Genomic DNA, 26,721 nt, shown 5'->3' on the forward strand with positions numbered 1-26,721 from the left:
TGCAGAAGCTCAACCTGTCGGAGAACAATTTATCGAAGGGCCGAAAGAAGGATTTTATTGTGGTTCCAAATCATCAACCGTTTAAGAGACATATTGGCCCTGTTGAACAATCAGAAAGCGGGAAACCCCAAAGGCGCACTTTCCTTACTACTTAAATCTCGCGTATATTGTTGAAAACCGACATGTTACGAATAAACCCACTCCAAATTTATTATTTTATAAAGTTTTAGTTTTATTTTTTTATTGTCGCTGAGTTGTCTTCGAAAGTTCGCTGCAGCTCGTACCATCGAGGTGTTCAAAATCTGCGGTATACCTGTAACTAAAAATGTGCAAGACGACTGAGCACTAAATATGTCTAAATTTATTTGGATCTCTGCGTTCTTCACCGCACTGCCTTTCTGATTTAATGTTTGATACCTGCGCCTCCTCGAGTAAGTTTTTATTGTTTTAGTAATAGTGTATACCTACGTCGCCCCGAGAGCATTATTGAGGGGGGCCTATAAGAAAGCTATTGATTTTTCACTCACATGTACGAATCAGCAAAGGAATTGTTGAGGAAAGCGCACAGTGGTTATACAAATTGCTATCTATGGGGTGGCTTATAACTGTTTATATTCGTGTTCGAATACAGAAGCTAAATGCAACGTTAAAAAAAGTGGCGACCAGATGGTCTCTTCGATGAACTGCCCCTCGACGAGTTGGCCTATTCGACAAGTTGACCACAGGCGAGTTTCCCTTTGACGGGTTGGCTTTCGACGAGTTGGCCTATAGACGCCCTCCAAAGCAACGACATTTCAGCCATCTTGGTGCTTAGATCATTGTTGCCAGGTATCTGAAGCCTTACCTGAAATCGCAGGATCCTCCTCTTCAGCCTCTAGAAATGTTCAAACGGATGACGACAGTGTCAAGCGATATCGCCTGAGCGTCCTGATTCAGCGTGTAAAGCTTATGAAGACTGTTTTTTTATAGTCGTAACTGCCGCCAATTGCGCCCGCCTCGTCCTAGACGACAAAATGGCGGCGTCCACAAGACGATCGGTAAGAGGTGTGCTGATACTTCAAGCTTAGCTTCTTCAGCGGCTGTAGGTCTTTATATTACAAAAAAACAAAAGAGAGATGTGGTCTTTTATTTTGTCTTCGGCACTGTCTGTATATAGCATGCTGCCCCACTCGCCCTTTTCCGCAAGGTCTTAACTTACAAGCGAAGCGAGCAACATTTTAGATAGGTGGCGTCAAGCGCAACCAAACGTACCGGAGAACGCCGTTTCGCATCTCGTAATTCATGCACAATGCTCCAAGTCAATTCGAATTGACCCGAATCATTGGCCGCCGTAGATCCAGCGAGAATCCAGATTATTTGGGTTGAGGGTTACTTTAACCTCCATTCGTGACCGCTCCTTTTATCGACTGATGTGTATGCCTCACTCTGAAAATAGTTTCACACTCTCGAGCTTCGGTACCGAAGGGCCGGAAAGTAGTTCTCTATTTGGGCAGAAACGAGAAAACCCCCTTCCGGCTCGCTCGCGCGCGTAGTACACGAGGCCTACTTGTCAGGGTGTCTCGCGTCGCGTAGCAGGCGGATAATGAAGCTGACACGTCGTGCCGCTCGGCTAGACTCGGGGATCGTGTAATCGCGACGAGTTGCGGAGAACAAAAGCGGAAGAAGACAATGGTTGGCCGGAGTGTGTGTACAACTGACGGGGGCGGTGTGGTGCTCGAGGACGAGCTACCGGACGTGTAGGACCTGTTTTCTCGCGCGCGAGGCGGAGCGGTGCCGGAGACCGTTGGAGGACCGGAAGCCGGCTCCTTGTCGCACCTGCAGCGGCCGTTGGGAGGAGATCCACTTCCCGCGTGTCGCTCAAAGCTCTCGTGCGGGGCGAGACGTTGGAACAGGACGTTTGATGAACAGCGGTGTCTGACCAGAGACTTTTATAAGCTGTCTACTCTCTTCATTGTTGACATTTTCGAATTGGGTGTTATCGGTAATTATTTGAAAGTTCGGTTTGCACTGTGTTTTTGTCCTCTTGGAGTGTTTGCGCTTACTCTTCTCCCATTGGTTCGTGTTCTTCAGTGCCACGGCCGGGGCCTAAAAAACCCCATCGGGGCAGGAGTACTTGAAAATACATCGACATGTCGCTTTAAACTTGAGAATGAGCCGTCGACTGCTTCGAGGTTCCGTGTACACACTGTCGACGGCAAGGCCGGTGTCGTGACCCTCAAATAGTCGCGCGTCTCCGAAGCGTGTTTGATATGTATGTAGATATGTAGCCTTGCCCTTGGCGAATCTGTCTGCGCGCTTGTAGACCAGCTTGGGAGCAAAATGGCTCAAGGTGGCGGAACGCGTGGAAAACGAAAACATGACCTCGCTCGCTTGGATCGAGGCAGAGGGCCGACCTACGAATCCCCAGCTGGCGGGCTCAGGTTCCGGACGAGGTGTCTGCGGTCTGACGAAGGATTATTACCGCGTAGGCGTCGTGTCACATTTTCATGGAGACGTGGTGGTCAAAAGGGTCGTACAATCTCAATTTAATTGGCATCCATTAAAATTTGATGCGTGGAGATAATGGGTGCTGGTGTGGGGAGGAACCGTAGAGATAATTAACGAAATCAAAATAAAGACATGTTTGCGTATCTCAACTATTTCTTCGATGGCGATCCGGTTTTGACGCTTTTTGCGCTATTCCTAATCCGCCTACCGGTCGAATTGCGTGGTGAGGTTTTGACCCTTCGTTCACAACACAGCACGAGGATGACATTTGAGCTTCTGCACGGTGACCAATATAGTTTTGAATAGCTGGCAAGAAATCGAAATTGGGGTAACCAGTCGACGGCGTTAAGTTTGGGGGGCACCGTACCTTCAAACCTTTTCAGCGGGCGCTCGCAGCTTTCGCTCGAGGCGTGCTGGAGGAGTAAAGTACAAGACCGTTGGCACAACGTCGGCTGCTGTTAGGCACGGAGTGCTGTCTCGCATGCTGGCAGTAAACAGTAGGCTGATTAGAGACCCGAACTCGTCTTCTCCTTCTTCCGGCCCTCGGACGTAGGTCTTTTCTGCGCCTCGCGTCGAAAAGCCGGATAGGAAAAGAAGCATTGGGGATCATAATCGTAGTAATTCGCAATGCTACAGTTTCGTCCGTTATTAATTAACATTGCGCGTCTTTGTTCTCGAACCCGCGACTGCGCGCTCCCTACTGCCTCGGTGATTCCGGTACTTTGTTTACAAATACATCCCTCGAAATGGCGACGAAGCAGTTTCTATCCTCGGCGCCCGTCTGTCTGGCGTGTCTCTCGCGGTGCACGCCACACGGCTGCGACCGGTTTTTTTCCGTTGGGAGTCCGTCTCGCTCTCTCGGTCGTGCGTACTCTCACGCCTGTTATGCCTCTGCACCGAGAGCCCAGAGAGCCACGTGATCGCGTATGACGTCACGGCCGTGGCCTTGACTCACTGTCCGGCGGGCCGTGAAGCAGGCACGTCTTCGTTTCGAGGTCCATCGGCTGCTCGAGCACGACGGTCGCGGCGGCGCCATTGATTTCCGTCTCCGGCGAGAAGCGTGGCTGGCGTGCCGACGCGATGCCGGATTCGGGGGTCCTCGATTGCTTAATTTAACGAACGTGAGATCGATGCAGTGACTCCTTTTTGTGTGTGTGTGTGTTTTTGTGACGTCAGGATTGTACTTCCTGCCGTACATGGTGCTTTAGCTTTTGCGCTGGCCTTTTCGTGCGTCTATTTCAGAATGAAGACGCGCCTGACCAAATTCCACTTATAACTTCGTCGAGTACCGCTCTATGCTTACAGTGTACTCCATCCCCCAAGTCGCGAGAGAGCAGCCCCGCAATAGATACTTTGTTCGCCGGATCAGTCGCATGAGGAACGTACTTTCCAAAACCCTACCCTATCACCCGTGCCTCGAACAGTGCTGCACAGAACTTTTGAGGTGGTTTAATTATATAGCGCTGGAAGGCCAAAGTACGCGCGTCTAATCATGCATCGGGAATCCGTTATGTAGTTAGTGCAGAATAAACGTTTAGTTTTTTTTATTTATCAAAAGTGCAATGGCAGCAGAGAATCGATACTGCGATCTCTCGCTGCACGAAAGAAGCGCCCGCGTTTCTTTTGACAAAGAAAGGTTGAACAGAAAGCGATACGGAGACCGAATGGCCCCGAGGGCTGTCACACCGAAAAGTCTTGGCCGTAAGTGTCTTTTTACTTCCGAGTGTACATTCATGTTCTAGCGAGATAGCTAACCAGTGTACACCCTCCTGCATAGCCTCTTAGTGCCTCGTACCGACCTACTCGCTTTCGAAACGACCGAAGTCGGCACGCTCGAATGCGTTCTGCATCGAACCGACTGCGCTCATTTGAATTTTCTCGTAAACACCGGGACGGGAGAAAGTTAGTGCCGTGCCTCGGGCACTCGTTGTTATCTGCGTCCCCCCGTGACCTCGTTGTTGGGCCCCGCGGGGACATCTTGTCGAGCTGGGGCTGGGCCGGCCGACGACGGCTTGCCAGCCAGCGCATGCCACCAGACGCTCTTGTGCCGCGCTGGCGGTCGCTGCGCCGTCTGGCCTTGGGACGTCCGAGGGTCCGGGCGAAGAAGAAAGAAAAAGTGCCCTCCGGGCTCGATCGCTGCTCTCGCGCGCGATTTGATTCATTTTCTCTTTTATTTTTCCCCTCGCCGTCGTTTGACGTGCGACGCGCGTGTGATGGCCGGCAAGCCTCTCTCCGCGCTTTCCTTGCTGGTCCGCTTGTCGTCACCCCCTCTATTGTGCTCACCGATTTCAGTGTTTACCAGGTCTCCCCCGTCAAGGTTAGCCGGTTCGTCTGTTTTCGTGAAGCTCTCTGTTACTGCTTGCTTGAGCCCTCCGCCTACTCGCCGCGACTTGGATACCTGAAATAGCAGTCCGAAAAAACAAGCGATCCGCTCATCTTGGAAAACAAAACATGATACCCAGGGATACGAAAGTGGAGGGGGAAGAAACGAACTGGACGTTTGTATTTTTCTTTATGTCCTCGATTTTTTTTTTTTTTTTTTTATGCGCGACTTGGGGTGTGTTAGATTATGAGCTTAAATGCGTTGTTTCTTTCTTCCAGCGCTATGTCGTCATTGGTACGATTATATCGGCTCGAGATGTTGTGCCTTAGTGTCTGCGATTCTGGACAACTAGTGTTACGGCTTGGCTGCTAATTTGAGTGTGATCTTAATTCTACGTAAGAAACCGCAGGTTCTGAAAGAGAAAATGAGAAAGGACAGTCGTTTTAGTGAGACGAGCGTCTAGAAGGGGATCGAGCAAAAGACGGCTAGAGTTGACCGAGTGTAAAAGCTGGTTTACACAGCCGCGAGTCGCGACTACTGAAAAGTATTTGGTTTGGCTCTCGCATTCGAACTCGTTCGACGAGTGCAATAGAGACAACGGCAGCTATAGCTTCGGGTCTACCCACGAATCATTCGAACCAGAGCTTCGGCGTTCTGACGTTCCCGCGCTCTCTGGTCTCCTGCTCTCCCTCAGTTGCCGACCGCATACTCTTTTTCCTCGTAGTAAAAACAAGCTACGAGAGCGAGCGGAACGCTCTGAGAGGGGGAAGTGACGACGCCGTTCGAAACACGGGGCTCGTGCCCCCAGCATCGACCTCGCTCGCACTCATCGTGAAACAGAGCCTTTTCGAGACCACGTTTTCTTGCACTGCCAATGCAGAGCGCGCAAATGTTGTCGCCCGAATGCGACGGAACAACCAATTCGATTAAAACGGTCCCGAACGCCGGCGAAAATGCGTTCTCCCCGAACGCACACACACACACGCACGCACGCACGCACGCCCCCCCCCCCCCCCCCCCCCCCCACACACACACACACAGACACACACCTTGTTTGCTTGCAGGCGGCTTTGCGCAATGCGCCGGTGAGAAGCGGGGAAGCACGCTTGCGGGTAAGCATGTTTGGGAACCTCTTCCCTGGATTCATTTAGCTTCCGTTTTTATATCAGTGTTCTTAGTTCTTTCCTAGTTTATTTTCACCCTTGAAATAGGTCGCTCTAAAACAAACGCTCCGTGTGCGGAGGATCATCCGCGTTGACAACGTCGTCCAGCGGCTCACACGTCGGCGGGTTTAAAGCGGTCGAGATGTGAAGTAAAGCCGCCGTCCCATTGATACATCATACAAAAGACAGCCTGCAAACTGTCTGAGCCGTGTTTTCTTTTTCTTTTCCTTTTTTTAATGGCAGTTTTGTTACTTTGGTCATAAAAAAAAGAACTGCTTGCAGACATATTTCGAGCATACATTTGTATGAGGAGTGTGAATCCGGCTTTAAAGCGGTCGAGATATTGAGTTATTCTGGATTTAAGCTGGTTCGGACGTCCTTTTTTATTGAATGCTGGCCGTCAGTAATAACTCTCAAAATTACTTCTTTCTTTTTTTTCTTAAATTCACGTGCGAATAGTTTTCAGAGACGCGATAAGAGGAATACGAGCCGCTTCATGGACGCTTCGAGGCGTCCACTTCCGCCACCTCGGTGACCGTCACCGTCTGCGCCTTCGTGTTGTTCTCCCGCTCCAAGGCGAGCGAAAGCGCCGGGTCCCCCGTATCCTTGATTGCGAAGGTGACTGTGCCGCGGCAGCAGCCAAAGGCAGACTTATACTACTGCGCGACGAAGGCGTGAGTGGGGAACGCACGAGAAACAACGAGAACTAAAAGAAGCTTTTATTTCATTTTCTTCCTCTTTGTTTATTTATTTACCACCTGCAGTCATGCTTGCTTGTATCCGAAGACCAGTATACGGTCCCCGACCGTGGCGGCTGCGTCCGTAGGCCGTGTGCTCCGCGGGGGAAGCGCACCGAAGAGAGAAAACCTTCCAAGTCCTCTTCTTTTGTTTCTGAGTCGGCTGGGTCGTCTTTGGCCGCTCCGGCGACCTTGAGAAGTCTTCTTCTCTCCGACCTCTCGTTTGCATTCTGATCCGCCGCCGCTCCGCCGATTCCTCGTATACTCCGTTTCGAACTTACCGTGGAACGCGGAGGACTCTGCGTGCCGTCCGAGCCAATCCGATACCGCTTTGGCGTCACGTGACCGTTCGGAGGGTACGCAGCGACGCGCGGGGTGACCCGTAGGAGTCACCGGGATATGTTCACAGCGCTGGATCGGTTTCGGATGACTCGTAGCTTCGGCTGCGGTCCATCGCAAAGATCGAGGATATTGTTCGGCGCGCCGCGCTTCAGGCGTGATCAGCGCGGGAAGTTGGCACACGGAGGAAAAGCGGGTTTGTGTCTGTGTTTGTTTCCCTTCTCCGTGTTTTTATTATTCTTATAGGGGTGCTTTATGAGCACGTGAAGGAAAGGAACGTCGGGCCCTTGTTCGATTCCCATAAGGGATGAGCCGAGCGTGCATCGTATACGCGTGGGCTGTCTCGAGATTGAGCGCGTTTCCTCGGCCTTGCAGCTTTTTCGCGAGAGCGCAGACGGTAGCAATTACGGCGCGAGATATTTCGGAATCCTGGGGTACAACAACAGCTCGCGCGCTCGTGAAAAACGATCGGGCGAGGGACTCTCGACGTTCGCGGGGCCTCGAAGAGAACTGCCTCCAGTATTCCTAACGTCGCGGCATGATTGGAGCTTATCTCAGTGGGTTGTCGGTCTGTTTGCTTACCGTCGCTTTTAATAGCTGTTTTTATTCTTCTTATCTTTTTTTTTTGTATTGTGCCTCGATATAAAACCAGCCCAGCACAAAGTGTGTTTTTGCTATAATTAGTAACTAAGCAAGATCTCTAATTGATATGACCTTAATTCCCGCCCAGTTGTGATGATTGCTACGCGGGGTCGCGTTGCAATCATCCTCGGAGGTTGGTTCTAACGTGTCAGAACAACAAACAACAGACCTTTAAAGCTTCGGAGGTTGATGGTTCTGCGAGTCATTTTGCTGCTTAGTTGTGCGGATATTACGCAGCGTTTACTTGTCTTACAAAAAACGAAGAGGTCACCTTCGCCAGCTTGCTTCAAACTTTATTTTATACTTCGTTCCTCCACCCAACTTCGAGCGCAGCCGACGCTACGAGCTAATTGGACCAATCAAACACCGCCAAAAGCGCCACGTCATGGCATGCGTACGTGTATTCTATCACCGATTAAATCAGTCCAGCGAACGCGGTGAGTGAGCGCTGACTTGAGCTTTTAGTATTATGCGTGTCGGTGTTCTTGTTTAGGCCTTCGACCGCACTCTCGGCTACGATGAAACGAAATACAGTGCCTGTTAGGAATATAGAGTAACGTCTCCTTTTTAAATCTAGAAAACTTATATACGTACGGTTGTCATTTAAAATCGAAGGAGCTCGTAGACCGCCCAGAGACGGTTCATACGCACAGGCTGTGTATGAACCATCGTGTGCGAGGAAAGGCCCGTTCACACATACAGCACAGCGCTACCTCGGCGCTCGAAATAGCGCTGATCTACCTTTCCGATACAGCGCTGCGTCAATGCTAAGTTAGGTTCATGTCACCGGTGCAACAGCTCTGCTTTTAGCATTGACTTTTAGTGCTTCGCTGTTGTATGCGTGAACTGGCCTCAAAAAGAAAACTGTACAGCACCCGGTGGCATTGCGACTCGTGAAGTTGACGGACGCGCTCTCGTTTCGTCGGAAAGGACAACCACCCGGCGGCAAGATTCCCTCGCGGGAAGGACGTGTCACTCGCGTCGTCGGTGTCGTCCTTGCGCCGCATCCTGGCCTTTCGATGATTTGCGAGTGCCAAACGCGTGCGCCCGTTTCTGACTCGGCGACCTCCGGCCGGAAAGGCCCTTTCTGTCCCTGTCGGCGAGGTCCCCGCCCCGAAATGTGATGCACGGACCCGTTTACCTCGCGTGCCGACGGCGTTCGCAAGGACCCGTTTGTTGTCCTTCTTTTCGGAAGCTGTTGTCGACAACCTGTGATTTACGAAGCGACCCCCCCCCCCCCCTCCTCTCCCTCTCTACGGGGGTGTGAGTCTGTGAGATACCGCGCGATAGCGACTGAAGAAAGCACTGTGTTGTTGCACGCGTCGTCATGTGGCGTCTATAACTTTGCGCAGAGACGGGTGTGGGAAGGTGGATTTCTCGTTTCGGAAATTTCGCATTCAAATAATGTATCGAAGTGACAAGTACGAACACAAAATGACTGTTGTGTGCGCGAAGAACAGTCAGCGTGAGGTTAGTCTACCGGAGTGCGGTGACATTGTTATACGCTGTAAAGGAGAAATTCAGTCAGTCCAGTACGACTGTTAGCCTGGCTCTTTAACGGCATCAGGCAGTCGCTATAGACGACCACATGCTGCATGGTACGATGCTCATCCATATCGAAATGGGCAGGGGGTGGGGATTGAGCCCAGGGTTCTGCAGCGCGAGCTTTCGCTCCACGTGTTCGAGCATGAGTGCGCTAACACGCTCTGCCACCAATCCCCCCCCCCCTTTTTTTTTTTTTCCTTTTTTTGTTTTTGTTTTTGTCGTTAGCCGAATTTTTAGGGAAGTCCGCATTACGAATGGAGGAAAGAACGAAATGGACATAACTGATGTTAAGAGTGTTAGTATACCAAGAAACCATTGCCAGTTTTCCTTGTTTACTATCCGACCGAAACGCTGTTATCAAGACCATTGGTGCGGTGGGATGTGCTCGTCTAAGGCATCGTTTCAGGTGGTCAGTTTCGTGATTGAGGGTTCCGTGTGCGAGCAGAGTGCAACAAAAGTGCCGACTTCGTGTTCGTGCTAGTTGCGTGGCGTATAGTTTGCATAAGATAGCTCCAGAGGGTCGGGAGAGGGAGACTGCAGGAGAGATAGAGAGACAGAAAAAAAGGTTTGCGAGATGAGACTACAAGACAGGACGAAAGAAATTATGGACGAAAGCTCGATCTTTATTTGTGGTTTGCCCTATCCTTCCTCGTCGTTTTTGTTTGCTTACAGTTTCGTGTGCAGCTGTGTATACGAAGCAAACTTCAATTATCCACCGCGTGCCCTCACTTTTGCTTCACTCCACCTCTTCATTGTGGACTTTCCAAATATGATAGCGTTTAAAATCTGCCCATTTCTTCGAAACACCAGTCCCGGTAATCCGTATTTGATATTCGACTTTACTGAACGATAAAGAGTTTACACCGGAGGCAGCTCGTGACCCCTATCTTGTAGCCCCTTCCCCTGGCAAATGCCGAGCGCTCCGCGCTAGCGGTCGTCGGGCGGTCGGCCTCCGTGAGCGATCGGTCACGTGATCCATCCGAGTGGCACGCGCTGCGGAGCAAATCGAGCGTAACACTCGCAGCGCCACCGCTTCCAGAGCGTCTGCTCTCGCTTTTGAACAGTTGCGATTCCCATTGCTATCTTGCTGAAAGCATGAAGTTCTGATCGGAACTTAATGCTTTGAGAAAAAAAATGATTGTTTACTATACTTGATTAACGATGACCCCGACGTTAAGACACAATTTATTTTTCCTTACAGTTATATAAGCCCGATGAAGACAACTAGAAGAACTTGTACGAGCCCTAGGATGCCATTAAGCAATACCAAACACGTATGCCGTAAAGCGATCGTCATCTCCGAAGGCGACTTCCATCTGCGGAGTATTTGGCGTATTGTCTTCTAATTATTCCAAGTACATTACAGAGACCACAAAACGAACAAAAGACATACCTAGCTCTTCATCCGAACAGGCGCGCACAACGCCTTCGGCGTAAGGCGGTATCTTGGGCCTCTTCGCTGGCCAGCCAAACGACTCGGCAAACACTTCGCCGAGAACGGCTGCCTCATTGTCACTCGAGCTGGAGCTAAGCTAGTATCTTCGTCGCTGTCACTGCGTTTTATTAGACCTCCTGAAATTAACTGCAACGATGTCATCGTCGTAGTATGATCGGGCGAGTCGGTCATGACGAGGGGAACGAAAGCAAGCACACCAAGAGAGCCCACACAGCAATCGAAACAAAAAAGCCGCGAAACTCCTTCACTCCCCCGCGGGAATGTCGATAACGAAACTGAAACTTTGCGAGAGACGACTACAGATCGCACTCCTCCGAAAAAGGCTGCGCGGAGAACTACTCCGGACCGCTCGACGCGCTCCGCCACTTTTCCACGGAGCGGTTGGAGCCGCTCGGCGAGCGCCCCACTGGCCCCAGATCTACAAGCGGCACACGGAGAGATTGCTCGCATCTCGCGAGGGAAACAAGAATCCGCTCGGCGAGCGCTCGCCGAGCGCTCACTATTTGCCAGGGGAAGGGGCTATCAGTCTACTTCCCCCTCAGTGGGCCACCTTCACATACGCGCCAAAAGTGTCCAAAGTGTCCGTCTGATACCCCTGTTTTAAGAACACGTTAAAGAAGTTCTTTCTGAACGCGTTTCCTTGGGGACTTAAACTTTGTTTTGCATTAAAACTCAAGTATCTGTGTTGGCGCTTAAATTATTCAAAACGTATTTATCTTCGTGTCTATGTACAAAAACATTATTGTTAAGCTTTCAAATGAAAGAAACGAAGTAACGAAAAGCCACAGAAAATTGATGTTTTCCTTATGGTCACGAAAGAGTTAAAGAATCGGCGACCCAGCGCACGCCGGTGGGGCTCGAGTAGTCTGCAGAGCCGAGATCGCGAGCTTATTTGCCGTTCCGAAGGCCTTTAACGCGTCCGTCAAGGAGCATGAAAATTTCACTGTGTTGCGAGTAAAAATTAAAAAGAGAAATATGTGGTTGGGACTAAGTTGCACGCTTTCTTCTCTTCACTCGCAACGCTAATTGACGCGATCCGTCTTCTTACGGCCGCCCGCGTCGGTGCCAGCCAAGAGCTGCGTGCGCGCTGTCCGGTCGGCCGCCCGGGGTGGGCGCGCGGGCACGCACTGTCTATAGGATCTCGTCGGCGGGGCGACCGGGGTGTCTCCCTCGCGGTCGACCTCGACTCCTCTCGGAGACTGACCCGGATTCTCGGCCGCGGAGGACTACTATTCGCGGCGTTCGTAACGGCGGCGGCGACCGAGTTGCCGGGAGGGCACAAAGGGACGAGAAGGGGGACGAACGATGCGGGAATCCAATTTCGCTTTCGCTGGCTGCCGCCGCGCTGTTCTACTTTACCGGTGTGTACGCCACTCTTGGCGTGCGAGCCCGTCTGACGTTAGCGCGATGCGCTGTCGTTTTTCTCGTTGCCGCGTCTTTGGCGTTGCCCCCGTCGCTGGCGGACGCCACTAGCCATCGGAGCCGTATGCCCCGTTGAAGTGCGACCGCAGACGCAAAGAAGTATCATTCTCACTGCCTTTGTACGTTTGCTGTCGCCGACGAAACCAATCACACCCAAGGAATGCGCCGCGATCGTGCGTTTTGCTCATATAGCCGTCGATAACAAACCCACGAAGACAACGACCGCCCCCACAACGAACGGAGTATAGTCCAATGTAACTTAGCCCTCTGGCGTGCAGTCTTCTCTCCGTTCGTAGTCACATTGGCTGCGTGGATCTCGGGAGTCTGGCTTTGGTCGGAGTTAATGCACTGCGACGGAGTTCTCCCCAAATTCGGTATCGATCGTGCGCTCCCTCCGAAATTGGCGGTATGTTGGTGCGCATCGAGCTCCAGACACAGCCACCTAGCTCAGCTTCTTTTTCTTTTTTTTTTTTTTTAGCGCACGTATAGAGTTATTCTACGGGCGTAATAATAGGGTGACGATGCATAAGTTTGGCGAATAGAAAAATTGGCGTTGAGCACTTGGTCATATGTCACGCGCTTTGTATTGATTAGTGATACTTTTTTTTTTAACGATAAGGAATGATTTGTTTAGCAGCAATAGCTAGGAACCCTCACATGCCTCGCGTGCGAGTAGGAAACTTTTGTGTCTTCTGCCGGTTATTCTTGTGTTTCGCTCGTTCAGTCAGCGCTGCGCTGGAAGGACCGACATATCTGTCTTCAGGGAAGGCATGCGGACGTGTGCCCGCATCTCAATTCGTTCCTTCCAAGCGTATACAGATGCTTCTGTACCGCTTTAAACGACCCTGGGCCTATACTAAAACTTTCTCTTATATAAGGAGAAAGTCGGTTACCGGCAAAAGGTGCCACTACAGAGCTTTGCATAGCGTTAACGCTGACTACCGCACCGCACAGACCTGCATTGCTACCGGCATCTCGCGCTGTGCCAGACTGAAGCGTTTCCGTGTTCGCGGTAGTAACGCTATGCGAAACAGAAGTTCGTCTGCTTCTTTTGCAGGAATTATGGTGACGTCAAAAGGCCGATCTCTGATTGGTTCTGATTGAAGGATAGTGGGTAGACGTCAAGGCTTTGAGCTCTACCCGCCATCCTTTCAAAGAGAGCCAATCAGAGCTCGGCATTCTGACGTCACCGTTATTCCTGCAAAAGAAGCAGACGAACTTGCGCTCCCTATAGGCTCCCCTATTCAGCGAATTTTGACTATAACCGACGGGGATATTACGATCCAATCATTAAGCGCACAAGGGGGCCAGCGATTCGCGCCGCTGTGTTTCGGTGGCTGTGTTGGCACGCAGATGGGATACGAGCGAGTGTTTATAGTTGACACGGCCGCCCGTTCATGGTGCCGTTTGCGAAGTCATCGGCGTCCCGCGCGGTCGGTAATGGCCTCCCTTGACCGAAAGGAGCGAGGATGGAAGAGACGACGAGCGCGGGGCAGGAAGAACGCCAAGATGGATTGCGCGACAACACTCGGCGTGCGTGATAGGATGGTGGCGCTTTCGCAAAAGTCGGCTTTGTTGTTGTTGCTGTTCCCGCGGCGTGGCGCTCATCGTTTTTTGTCTTCGTGGACTTTTTCTTACCTTCTCGTTACGGGTCTTATTGTTGCTTTGCGCGGGAATTCCTCTTCTCTCCTCGGTTTCGTGGTTGACCGAACGGCAACGGCGTGAACAAGCTGCAAAAAAAAAAAAAAAAAACGACTGGAACTTTTTTTTTGATCGCTTGAGCGATTGTGGCGTCAGTCGGCGCATTTTTGCAACGATCGAAAAGCGTGACTGGAGGTTGCGCTATCCATTGGCGGCGCTCCGTGTCGTTGAACGGGAGACGCGAAGCAACGAACATTTGAACGCGCTGGAAAAGAATCAGACCTGTTTCTAAGGTGTAGCGATACATCTGTTTTTAGGCTATGCTTTGGCGTTGTCGGTAGCTTCTGGAGCGTACATTTTGCGCCACTGTATTTGTTCTTATCGGAGAGGACGATTCGGAATGACCACCATCGTGATGCGATGTCGTCGCGTCCAAGGCATGTAGTACTTCAAAACTTATTAGTGGCCGAGGAGACTTGGTCTACCATCGAACGTTCGGGCCAGCTTTGCTCGTGACGATGACAGTTCTGGCTCTTAGTGAAGTAGTTTGGCCGTGCATGCTTCGCGTGTAGTTTGGCCGTGCATGCTTCGCGTCTCCTTATTTAATATCTCCAGCACAAACGCTTACTTTGTTTGAGAAGCAAGTGTGTCACGACACGCGTGAATTGCGCATCATGTTTTCTTTGTGTGTGTTTGCGTGCGTACACATCGCGACGCTGTTAGCGCGAAACGACATCGGCGCCTTTTCGCATTTTATTAGGAAAGAGTATTAGTGGCCACACAATTTTACCCCTTATATTAGAGCAGTGATGAGCTCTTTCTATAACAGTGATATCTTTGATGATAGCCTTTAAGTATCTAAGAAAAAAAAAACTGGCGATCGTTTGTTCGCGCTAACAGTATTGCGCTCTGTACGTACTGCTTGAATACGTTTTAGGACGAAGGCCGTTGCCGCCACGCGGTGCAGTTCTGAAGAAACAAGCGTTTCTTCAGTGCTGATTGCGCATTTCCTTTTTGCGGTCACTGTCTGTGGCGGTCTTTGAGTAAGACTGGACACGCGATGGTCAAAACGGCGGTTAAGCCATCAGCGGGGACGACGGGTCACCGACGTTGTTTGGTTTCAACAAATGCGTCGGACATTTTATATCGTCAACGGAAGTCGCGGCGCCTCAGAAATATGGCGACTGTCCGGATACATTTGCCCTCCTTATGGTGTACTAGAACTCTCCTCCTTTGCACGCGTTTTCGCCACTTTGTGTTCGGCGCGCTCGTTGCGGGGGCGTGCTTTTCCCGGAAAGCGTGTCGGTCGTGTCGCCCAAACCTCGAACGCGTTAAGAGGCTGCACGGTGCAGGCTTCTTCACCGCACCGAGTCACGTCTGGGCGACTTTTAGACCGAACCAGAAAAGTCTACCGAGAAAGCCTCGTGCACGACCCGCCGCGGCGCGCTCACCGCCGCGAACGCTGGCAGGTGAAACCGAGACCCTCGCAAACAAACAGGCACGCGCCGACAGAAAGCGCGAGAGAAACCTGACGACGCAGGAAGCGGAATAATTAGAAGAGCTCCTTTCCCCTGGAAGGCTATATACCCCGTTCACACCTTATCTGACGACGCGGTCAGAGCTATGTGCTCGTTGGACCAGTCGTTACACGTCTGCTTTCCCCACCTGATCACGCTCTCGCGCACAACCACGCTCGGAGAGTCGATGTCAGGTGATGAAAGGGAAGCTGTTGATTGGTCCAGGGAGCGCGTAGCTCCCACCGCACTGTCAGCTTAGGGGGTGAACGAGACGATTGGGGCAGGGGAGGCCTTGCAAGCGGCGAATTCGTCGACACACCGCGGGCGCATGTATGATGCCCGACTGCATGCCGCTCGAGGCACTATTTCTGGGGTTCCGAGTACGGGCAGCTGCGTTCCTTTGTCGGCGCGGCACGATCTTAGATAGGCCGATGGTCTGCCCCTTCCCGCCGCCCCCGCAGTGCCGGCGTGGCTCTCATCGTTCGCGCCGGGTCTGACCCACATTTGAAGCCTCGCTTTACGTAATTCCATCGGAGAGGAGCGCGGTTCCTCTCGCTCGCCTCTTACTTGCCCGAACGGTTCTGAGGTTTCTCCGCCGAGGAGGCGCGCTGTCGGGTGAAGCCATCGAGGCGTGCGCTCGGCCGAAGCGAGTTCTCGCTTTCCATTTTGGCCGCGTGGGCTTCAGTACCTCGTCGGCTCCCTTTCTCCGACGATGGCGTCCGGGCAGCGCAGAGGGCTACTGCATTTTTTAGGACTTTCTCGCTTTTCTTTTTTAAATTCAGTTTTCTTTTTTTCGGAACACCCTTTTGGGTGTATACGGCCATTCTCGGTTTGAGTTTGCTTCTTTTGCTTGTCACCTTCGCTCGTTGTTAGTTTCGCCTCCATTTTTTTTTTTTTTTTTAACTATTGCGCGTTGATGGTATGCGGTAGCGATTTCCCAGAGTGGAGTCGTTCCCGTTCATCTTTTTTCAGCGTTGGTTTTATTTTGGCATTAGTTCTAAACTTCCCGTCTGTGATAAGCGTATGCCCTTTCAATCAAAATCGACGGTGTTTCTTTTTTTTCTTTTTCGCTTGTTTGTTGATTGACGCGCAGGAACGAGCAAGCCATATTTGTTTCTCAGGGATGGAGAAGGACTCTGTCGCGATTCGTCAATCTGTAACGCGCGCTTATTGCGAATTCTTGGACCCCTAGCACGTTAGGTCCCCTCCACCATCTGGTAAGTGTGGTGTGGGTTGCGAGACAACATTTCAAGTCTTTGCAAGCACCAGCGCGGAAATGCAAGCGCGTAGTCGGAGAGAAAGAACCTGACTACAGGAGCCCGTGGCTTGGTACTGTAGTTTCACTTTATGTGCTAGTGAAGCCGTGAACATGTCGTCCTGGGTGTAATGAAGCAGGCCATATACAACATAAAGGCAAACGGTTTTCCTAGCCTAATGCCATGCTGGGCCTCGGCCTCTTCTGTCTCGAGACGAGACCACGCACATTGTCCTGTACCGGATCAAATGTCAGTCACGCACAATCACACGTGTCGACCCGCCGTTGTGCACACGAGTTCTTCATCATACCACTGGACCTCAATGATTATTTCACCCTACAAGCGCGCGTAACGACATGGGGCGGTGAAAGCCCGGAACTTGTAAAGCCCCTCTATCCTGGGAAATGTGGTGCCATTCATTGTTGTGGAAACGCTCGAGACACGTGCCGCGCGCAACTTCTGGAAAGAACATGGCGTCTGAAATCTAGTTTAGTGCTGCACTGTGCCGCCATGATCTTCCCAAGGGCTGCACGTTGCACGTGCCTCGTGCTTCGACGCACCTTGCTCTATTTTCGGAACATGAAAGGGTAAATAAAACGCTACCGGGGCACGAAATACCGTGGCGCCCTCCTGATATTAGCTTCCTGCGACCACGGTAAATTTATCAAAAGACCCTCTTCCCCCCCCCCCCCCCCCCCAAAGGAAAAAAAAAATAAGAAAACAAAAATTGAAGGCGGTGTTTTCGCAACCTTTGATGTCAGCGTGATGAAACACACTCCGTGTACTGTCAGAGTTCTAGTACACGTATTTGACGGGGCGAAGTGAGTCCTTGGTATACCCGCCTTCGACACGTGCCAGAACCAACGAAATGGTAAACAACATGATGTCAGTGGAAACACGCCGGGGTACGTATCAAGCCAGGGCAGCACACGCGGTTCTGGGGACGTCCTCAGTATTTTTCTAATGTTCTATGGACTCCCGGTGGACCTTGCTTAATAAGACGTCGATCTGCACCGCCCGCTTTGGTTGACGCACGCCGCGCACGCGCTCGATGGAGGCTCGTAAAGGCTGGAGGTTGGGCCGGCCCTGGCTGGCACTAAATTGTCGCTCGTTCGCCTCTCCATGCGGGTCTTCTGACCTGTCATCGCGGGGGTCGCGGCGTCCCTGGGCGCCCGCTTATTGACCTCCCTCGTCGGAGGTCTCCCGCTTCGGCAGCTGCGGGCGCCTCTATCGCGATGTCCCCCGCGTGGCCTGCTCGCCGCCGTGTCGAGGGCGCCTCTGTTGTTGCACGCAGATCTGCCATTAGGAGAAAGAGGGGCTTGACAGCCGTACAATAGCAGCGCGTCCCTGGGGAGAAAATAAGTTAAATGAAGTGACGGAAGGACGGTTTTCATTCCCGGGTGAGCCGCAGTAAGATTAAAAATTTCTCCAAAGTAAAACAAAAGACCTGGTCCAATCCCCCGTGGAGAAATCGAGAGAAAAGTCAACTCTTTAATGTAATGCGCTCCACGAAACCTCGAATATCGCAGCAAGTGTCTCTTCGGTGATTGTCGAAGATGCCAGATGAGACCAACGTACAGCGTACGGCCATGACAGCGTTGGGCACGCGTGGCCTGTTCGATGTTCCCTGTCCTGGACACGAAAAGCAGGGTTGTGTGCTATGACGCACCTTGTAATAAGCGAAGCGAAGAAAAGAAAAATGAGAGAAAACGTGCTTGTGGGCACTTCGCGTGACGCCAGAGAAGAGTGTAAGATTGCAGTCTTCGTGTTCTGTGTGGTGCTGGTCCGATGGCCCTTCGTTACACCGTTCATCGAGTCCTTCGTGGAAAGTATAGTGCGTCGAAGAACACCGAACGCCGCGAGCCCCTTATTTTCTGTCGTCCGTCAGATGTACTTCTTCGAAAGCGTATATAAGCCAGTTACAGAGCGGACGGCACTCGGCTGAAAGCATCTCTTCTGGAAACCTGTAATGAAGTGTGGTGGTGGCGATTCTTCGGAGGCGTCTCCGGCCTCGCATCCCTGCGGGACTTGGTGGCCGTGCGCTTCAGGGTTGTCCTTGAAGCGGCCCCCACGAGCTGCTGCCCTTGTTCTCGCCGCCCGTGTGCGCGGGTGTATGTTTGCTCAGCGGGTACGGCACGCGGGTAGTTGTTTGCATAGACACAGCTTGGACGCGCAGACCAGCAGTACGGGCGTCGTCCCACTTTCCTCCCGACGGATCACGTGTGCCGAGAACGGCCTTCCTGACAAACCCTGATGGAAATATATGATCTAGTTTCCATTTGTGTAAAATAGTGACAACTACACTCTGGTTCTTCCGGACTTCTCACCAATTCATCGAAACTCTTCAATTAAAAAGAAGAAAAAAAAAAACGATTGTTTTCAAGAAAGGAAAAAAAAAATCGAGCGCCTTTGTAACCTTTTTTTTGTTTCGTACCGTACTCGATTTTGCATGATCGAACGATTTAGTGGTTATCAGTTCAGTTGCCTCGGTGACTTTGAGGCCAAGTGCCGGCCTGTCGATCCCCAGTCGGCGGGTCCGAATTCCGACCGAAGTGCCCGAAGTTTCTGGTGGAGATGGCGTGTAACCGAGATTTCCGTTACACGCCAAACAATCGTGGTTCAAGTGAATCCTCAGTCCTCCGCTGAAGCGTCCCAAATGCCCAACGTTAACTCAACACGGAAAAAAAAAAATGTGGGGATATTTTTGGAGAGAAAAGTTAGTCTTCCTGCGAAATGTGGCCAGTCACGTGTCAGTTCTAAAGAGACTGTTTGGCCGGTCCGGTATAAAACTGCCCAGCTGAGTTCTTTAGCGTGCATCACTCAGATGAGAATCCCAAAAGTCCGCTGGTGCAATACAACGTTTTCCGAATCCACGTACCTCTTAGGAGTTTAGGGGCTTAGGGCTAAACCCTGTGATGATAAAATTTTTATTTTGTTCACACACGTGCCGCTAGGAGCCAGGTGGCACGTGTCGCTAGGAGCCAGGTGCACATCACGTAAAAACTAAGGTTGCATGGATGCTCATATGCCCGTGTCTACGTATAAAATATATCAAATAAATTCGTACAAATGAAAAGCAAGCTGTCGCTTTGTTAAACAACCTTTACGCGTAGAAAAAAAAAAAAAAAAACACCCGTGGATGAGAGCGTCTTTATACAACGCAGACAAAAAAAAAAATGCGCGTCATGCTGTTAGTTGTCGACGGTGACAAAGACTTGCTTTTCTTTTTGTTTCCCGGTTTTTTATGCACGTTATGCCGTCACACAATTTGTATAGCTTTTCTGGTCAGTTTGACCCCAATCTTTGCGGCGTATTACGAATTTTCAACTGGTAATCTAGGCTTCATCTCCAACAGATGAAACGCTTGGAAAGGCAGGTATCCCTGCTATCAGCCTTTATTTCTCTATGCTATCGTTATAGCATGTTGAGCCATGGTAGGGCGTACACTCTAGCCATAGCGTCCTATATGCACCAAGGCGCGGGCCTGACGTCACGTCGCTGGGGTGGCGCCGCTGTTGGCACTGCGCATGCGCAGAATCTGGTTCCTGCGCACATGTAGTGCAGCGCACATCGTGTGGGAAATGCGCGTTCGCCCACACCTCGTGGGGGCTTATTTGGAAACAGCGCTATTCGCGGCGAGAAGTTGCGGTGTCGCCGCCTGGTGGAATTTTTTCACAACTCGGAAAGAGGATACTTCAACTACCTCTTCTGGTTCAAGCACGTGCAAGGCCAAGCTTCAATAAACTATGAAAATTAAAACATAACCGCGTGGGTAGCACGTGCACTAACCCATAGTGAGGAAAACAGAAGCGCCCCTAGCGAGATTTTCACCGGGATGTTGTAACATTGTACGCTGACTAAAAACGTTGTTCCAGGTTGTATTTCGACCGTAGAATCAAACGTAACTGCACAAGTGCTGCGCCATTTGCGCCAAGACGTCATATTGCGCCATGAACGCAAGCCTGCTACATGTCGCGCCAAATTACCATTTCTGCTCGCCAGGGTGAGCGTAAACGAAGTAAAAAAGATCTTAATGTCGGTCGACACTAATATTGAAAGAAGTAGAAAAGAAGGAAAATGGTAAATACATGTATTTTACGTTGTCTCGACTCACCTTATAGGTAAAATTCGCTCGTCTACCTCGCTGGTCACGTCATCGCTTGAATTTCCAATCGATGATGTCGGCCACATCACGGAGCTATATATAAATCGCGAGAACAAAATTTCTTTTAAAAGGATGGTATGGCGGTTTCTGTGCTAAGACAGAACCAGGGTCTCGCGCTCCCGATGAGATCACTTGATTTTCATCTCGGCCACATGCCTCAACGCCGTTCTACTATCGCCGCTCGCGTCAATCTTCACCTCTTCGCACGGGCGCGCGTGCGTCGAGCTTCACCGCATCGCATCGGAGAGTTAGGAGAAGTGGCGTACGCAGGGGAACACCTATGGGTAGGCGCGATGGGCTCGGAAATTATGCTCACTTCTATTACAAGTCGACCCTTTTTGGTCTTGATTGTAGGCTGACCTCTAATTTAACGCTGGTGCCTGAAAAAGCAAATCGAAACATAAAACGCGGTCCTATATTTGATTATGTAGCCAAGGTAGTTCCCGCGTAGCAGTCGATCGAAAGGACTTCTAATTTCGACTCAACTCTGGCTCCGATGCCGCTAACTCTTGCCGATTTAAGAGTGCCACGTTTAACGCTTATCTTTAATGTTTCGTATTTAGGGGAGGGGAGCGGTTCGCAGTTTGTGATATTATATATTTGAGTTTTGTAGGTTCGTAAATCTGGTGGAACATATCTTATGATTGACATTATAAAAGATGTGCTATTTTTTTTTTTTTTTTTTTTGAATTCTACGCAAATGATATTCAAAGGCTGCATTAACTATGTGCGGAAACGAGAGAGTGTGAGAGACACTTTGTTTCAACTGGAAGTGTCTTGCTGTGATTAATTTTTTCGTCATTTTTTTTTTCTTCTTGAACTCTATTTTAAACGGAACCAACTTTGACCTGATCTCATTTTTAAAAATGACAGTTGTCTGCCATGTTGTAGATCAGCGGCGTAGACTTTCCATTTTCCTGGGGGGGAGGGGAGAGGGGGGAGGAGGACAGAGGCAGGGGCAGGCTGAGAAGTTCTCAGGGAGGGGGGGGGGGGGGGGGGGTGCTGCTCGTTATCTTTTCGTCTGAACTGGAGATTGAAGCTAACGAAAGCACGCTGGGATTCCATTTCCCATGTATTTTGTCAATAATGGCAACGTAGGCGTTATTTTCTATACATGCCATTACTAGAAGCTCGTTACATGGCACGTAAAAACAGCGTCTCGGTAAGGATCATGACCCGGGCCCGGAGGGGGGGGGGGGGGGGGGGGGGGGGGGCTCTGGCCCCCCTTTTTCGGATCTCATTAAGGGGGGGGAGGGGGGCACAAGCCCCGTTGCCCCCCCTCCCCCCCCCCCCCGAAGTTTACGCCTATGTTGTAGATCTTACTATTATTTATATGAATTATAATTATAAAAGGTAATCGGTAACATACTTCAATGCCATAGTTGAACCTTCAATTTTTTTCAAAGTAATGCAATCGTTGTTTATTATTTTTTTTTTTTTTAAGTGATGGGGCTAACACATGATAGGATCTGTTCCAAAGGGTGAATGGGTACTCCAAACCAACATTTTGCCTGCTACGAAACCTGCTGCAAAAATTTAAATGCCGCTTCCATCTCTGTAACTGTTGTACCCCTGCCAGAAGGTAAAATTTGATGCGAGTTCCCTTCATTGACATTAACTGTTCCGCGAATCAGCTCGCGTGCCAGAAATGACGCACGGCGCACGCTGATTGGCCAATCAGATAATGCCTGTCGTCGGAACTGACATTAAATTTTACTGAGCAAAATAATTATCGTTTTTTTTGTGTGTTTTATTTTTGTTTGTTTTTTTGTTATTTTTTAGTAGCGGTAGTGTTTTTCGCGATACGAGGGCAACACTCGTGTGCAGTTATATTTTGTCTTGCGGCATCACGATGACGAGAGGAGGCGGCTTTACTGTAGTTCATTTTCCCGATGGCCTGCGAGGTGCTGAGCTGGACGTGTTTCTTGGAACGGTTCATACTTTCAAGAAGCGGAGGAGAAACCGTTCTGGTGGCGGCACACAGCAACGAATCAGTCAGACAATCACACCCCACTTCTTTTCTTTTCTTTTTTTTCTGGTTTATTATGATTATTATTATTCTCCCCGTCTTTCGTCTATCGCCTAAAAGTATCCTGTATAACTGGTACAGTTTTCGGGGCGTTGAAAAGACGCTGGTGCTGGTGGGAGCACGATCCATCTCGGCAAGAGCGAGGCCATTGAGACACTCGTGGAGGAAAAAAAAAAAAAAAGGAAACGGTTGTCGGGTGTAACGGCCTCGAATCGAGCGTGTACAGGTGGCGCGGCAAAGGAAGGTTTGCGGCGTCGAGTCGACGAACACGACTGACCTCTGTGCGAGCAAGTCAGGAGGGAGAGGAGATGACCTTGCGAATAGCTACAACCGTGCTACTCGTTTTTGTCGGGTTTCAATTAGAAGCGCGCGTAAATGTAAATTATGATAACACCTCGTTTCGTTAGTGGCGCGTTGCAGGAAACCGCGCTTGTAAGCGGTTTGACTTTACTACCACGGCGCGGTCGCCCGGAGGCCACGGGCGGTCGTCTGAGTGGCTCACCGACCGCAGGCAGATTGTTCGACCTGCGCGATAGCCTTCCAAACCGTATCCTAAATATATCGGCTGTCTAGAACTATGCCGCGTGGGGCTTGTTATATGCGTCACGTTGATCTAACCTTGGCTGAGATATCGCGAGCGAAAGTGGGAACGGTCCGTATTTTGTTTTCTCTCCCAACCTAGTTGTAAAAAAAAAAAAAAAAAATTCATTTTTTATGACGTTAGTGTATTGATTTTACCTTGTTCAACCCCCCCCCCCCCCCCCCCAAAAAAAAAAAAAAAAGACAACCACGACAGGGACGACATATGCGGCATTGTGGTTTCTGTACCGTCCTCTGCGTCTGTCCTCGGTGTTTTTCTTTTTATAGCTTGACTGGTTTTGCGGCCGTGGACCAGATTGGAGGAAGCGAGAGAGTGAACAGAGATGAAAAGCGACCGCAGAGGGTGCGAGCAACGCGTAGAGAAGATGAGTTATGGGGGGACCGGAGAGGGCGCAAGAAAGACGTCGCGGAGCCGTCCGCCGCTGCTGAGCCGCCGGGGAATGCGGCCCGGCTTGTGTCGGCCGTCGACTGCCGTCCGATGCGGCGGCGCATTGTGTCGGGCTGCCGGCTGTGCGGGTGACGGACGGCGCGGGGCGCTGACCCTGTCGAAGACCGCGCCAACCCCCGCCGAAGGATGGCGAGGACCTTGCAGACCTCTCGTTTTCGATCCGTTCGCCCGCTGGGACGTGGAAACAAGCACAACTAAAACAGCATCCAATCGAACAAAGTGACCACTTTGGCCTCTCTCGAGAACCTTTCTGTTATCGGTTCGTTTTTGTCCGTTTCTCTGCCCGGTTTGATGTCAACCCCTTCCATCCACCGCTGCCCGAGGGTGCTGCTCCGGATGCCCCCGCCAGTGCTGCCGCCGCTTGTCCGCCATCTTCCGCTTTTTCTTTACATTGTTTCTCGCGAACAGTATATAGTAGGAATGTGCAAACGGTGGATCGAAGTGAATAGCACCGCGTCATTCGTAATAACTTTCACAGTGTATAGGGGAAGGCCACGACAACCGCCAGTTTTGTGTTAACTGTTCTATTTTATTCGAACCATAGACGCAACCAAGTCGGTCCCCAAAGCGTAACGAGAATGGGGTTGCGTAGCCGTCGATATTATCGACGGAGGTTTGTGCGAAGCGTCAGAAAGAAAGCTGCGCCACTGCGTTTCTTTTTAATGTTTTGTTTTCTTCTAGATGCACTCGTTGGATGGATGTGCTCGTGGCTCCGAAACCTCCCCAGCTGGGCTAGGGCTAACAGGCTGCGAGTGCCGCGCACACGTCATTATAGACAACGATGGCGCAGCTAATGACACGGAGGGGGATGCCGGCTACTAGAATTAGCCCCACTCGCCGTCATTCTGCAGGGAATGACAGGGTGTATCTTTTCCTGTCTTCTATCGAGTGCAAGTGCGCCGACTTTGTGCTTATTTGCCATGGCGCGTCTAACCGAGGCTCAAAGACGTCAGCTCTGTGATTCCTAAATTACCTCGTAAGTTATTGCGACGTCTCAATTAAATGCCGAACCGTTTACCCTTGTTTGTGTGGACTGGATGATGCCGATGGAAGCGTGACATCGGAGGAAACAGAACTCGACAGGCATGCACGGGGCATCCGTGACCTCGGCCGTGGCTAGAAAGCTACTAGAGCTGCGATATTGGGGCCTTTTTGATATCCATATCGCGGGCTGAAATGACGTGCAACACGACACTGCGGCAGCCCGAAACTCTACTTGATGCAATAGTGTCCCTTGTTCCGTTGTGGTCGGCGTCTTCCCCGTTTACTGGAATCTGCCCTGATTGAACAAAAAGCTCGCTTCCCCGTTTCCTTCGCTCGAGAAAATGAAATGGCCTTTTTCACGTTCCAATATTGCACGCGGCTCCACTCGTTGAGACATACGGGCCACTACCTACAATGCGCCCCCCCCCCCCCCCCCCCCCGGTATATCCAGGGATATCTACGGCTCTTTGACGAAGTAACTCTCCAGTCTCCTTATTAATATTTTTGTGGGGCTAAAGTGTCAGTTTTTTTTATATATATATATATACTCCGTTTCACCTTACAATGGACAGCAGCGGACGCTAGGGACCACCCGAGACAATTCAATTCCGTGCGAATGTCACATGACCTATGTGGGAGGGGCGTAGTGACGCGTTTAGTCACGTGACACGTTCGTAGCCCTGGATTGGCTGGGATGATTCGTAGCGTCCGCTGCGGTTCATCGTAAGGTGGAACGGGGTTCATTGTCCCAACTATCGTCGGAACACGGGATTCTCATCTAAAGACGGCGGCGTTGGCCGCGTAGCAGTTGCGGCGCGGCGCCGCGCCGCGAGCAGACAATAGGGAGTTTTCGTAGATCGTTTTCGCCGTCCCACAAGGCCCTCCGCGATCCGCTACGATAGCGGGAACTCCACAGTCAAGGCTATCGGCGCGCAGGCGCAGTAGCGACTTCTTCGTTGCGGAACGCTTAGCGTAGGGGGTAGCGCGGTCTACGAAAACTCCCTAATGCGTAGAGCTTTGGCGCGGTACAGCCGATTGCGGGAGGATGGAAAACGTCGGCAAGCTGACCGCCGTCGCCATCTGCCGGCCGGTGCGGTCTCTTCCCCTAGGCGTTCCTTGGCGGGTGTCCGGACGGTTTAGGCCGCTTCTTCGGGCCTTGGGGGTAACCGTGGCGAACATCCAAGAATAGTTTCTCGTTACGCTGTCTAGGCAGGTCTCTGTGTAGCTGTACGACAGGTCTCTGCACTGTACAGTGGGTGCGATGTTTGTGGCGAAACAGACCTTCATCGGCGGAGTCGAGCCGCGAGCCGGAAGGAGGCTGTCAGTAAATACTAAAAAAGAATCTTCCATTGCGTGGTTTATCAGTACGTCTAACTATGCACCTGGAAACAGCTAGTAAGGATTTTCTAGCGAACGTTTTCGTTTTATTCGCTAGTGTACTGTACCAGGGAAAACGATGCACTACTCGTTCATGTTCGTTGATCTGGGAGGCGTGCAATTCTGATATAATCGCGTGCTTCAAAGGCTCTTGTTAGCGCAGTAATAATCTTCATGCGTGTGCAGTTGTTTTCTTCTTTCTCTTTCTTTCTTTTTTTTTCGTTTTCGAAGCGGTTTTTTTTTTTTTTTTTTTCATGAAATAATATGTAATGTTTTCTTCGGTTTATTGGAAATTATCGTTTTATTTAGAGCGTATTACAGCTTGGAAAATCTTTTATATTGCATTTATTTTACACCCTGCGTACAAAGCAGTGAGTTATTTTGCTTCTAGGGATGAGAGAATCCTTTTAATAAAGACGTCTTGAATATAATAATTTAATTGCGAATTCTTGTTTTTCTAAGTATGGCTTTCAATAATGCGTCATTCTGATGATCTAACGGACGGCGACTACAACTAACTCTCGAAGTCTGAGGACATGGGTTGGCGAAAGTTTAAAAATGTTGACATAATAGTTTATTTATTGTTGTAA

The 26,721-nt window shown here is 50.7% G+C and overlaps 1 protein-coding gene across 1 annotated transcript in view; it reads left to right on the plus strand.

The window, feature by feature from the left end:
- Nucleotides 1-26,721, plus strand: part of LOC8034595 (ubiquitin carboxyl-terminal hydrolase 2) — a 155,663-nt gene that overhangs the window by 78,669 nt on the left and 50,273 nt on the right. The gene's annotated exons all lie outside the window — the stretch shown is intronic.

Source organism: Ixodes scapularis, unplaced genomic scaffold (assembly GCF_016920785.2).
Source record: "Ixodes scapularis isolate PalLabHiFi unplaced genomic scaffold, ASM1692078v2 PGA_scaffold0__279_contigs__length_252992795, whole genome shotgun sequence".
In the NCBI taxonomy this organism is placed as follows: Eukaryota; Metazoa; Arthropoda; class Arachnida; order Ixodida; family Ixodidae; genus Ixodes; species Ixodes scapularis.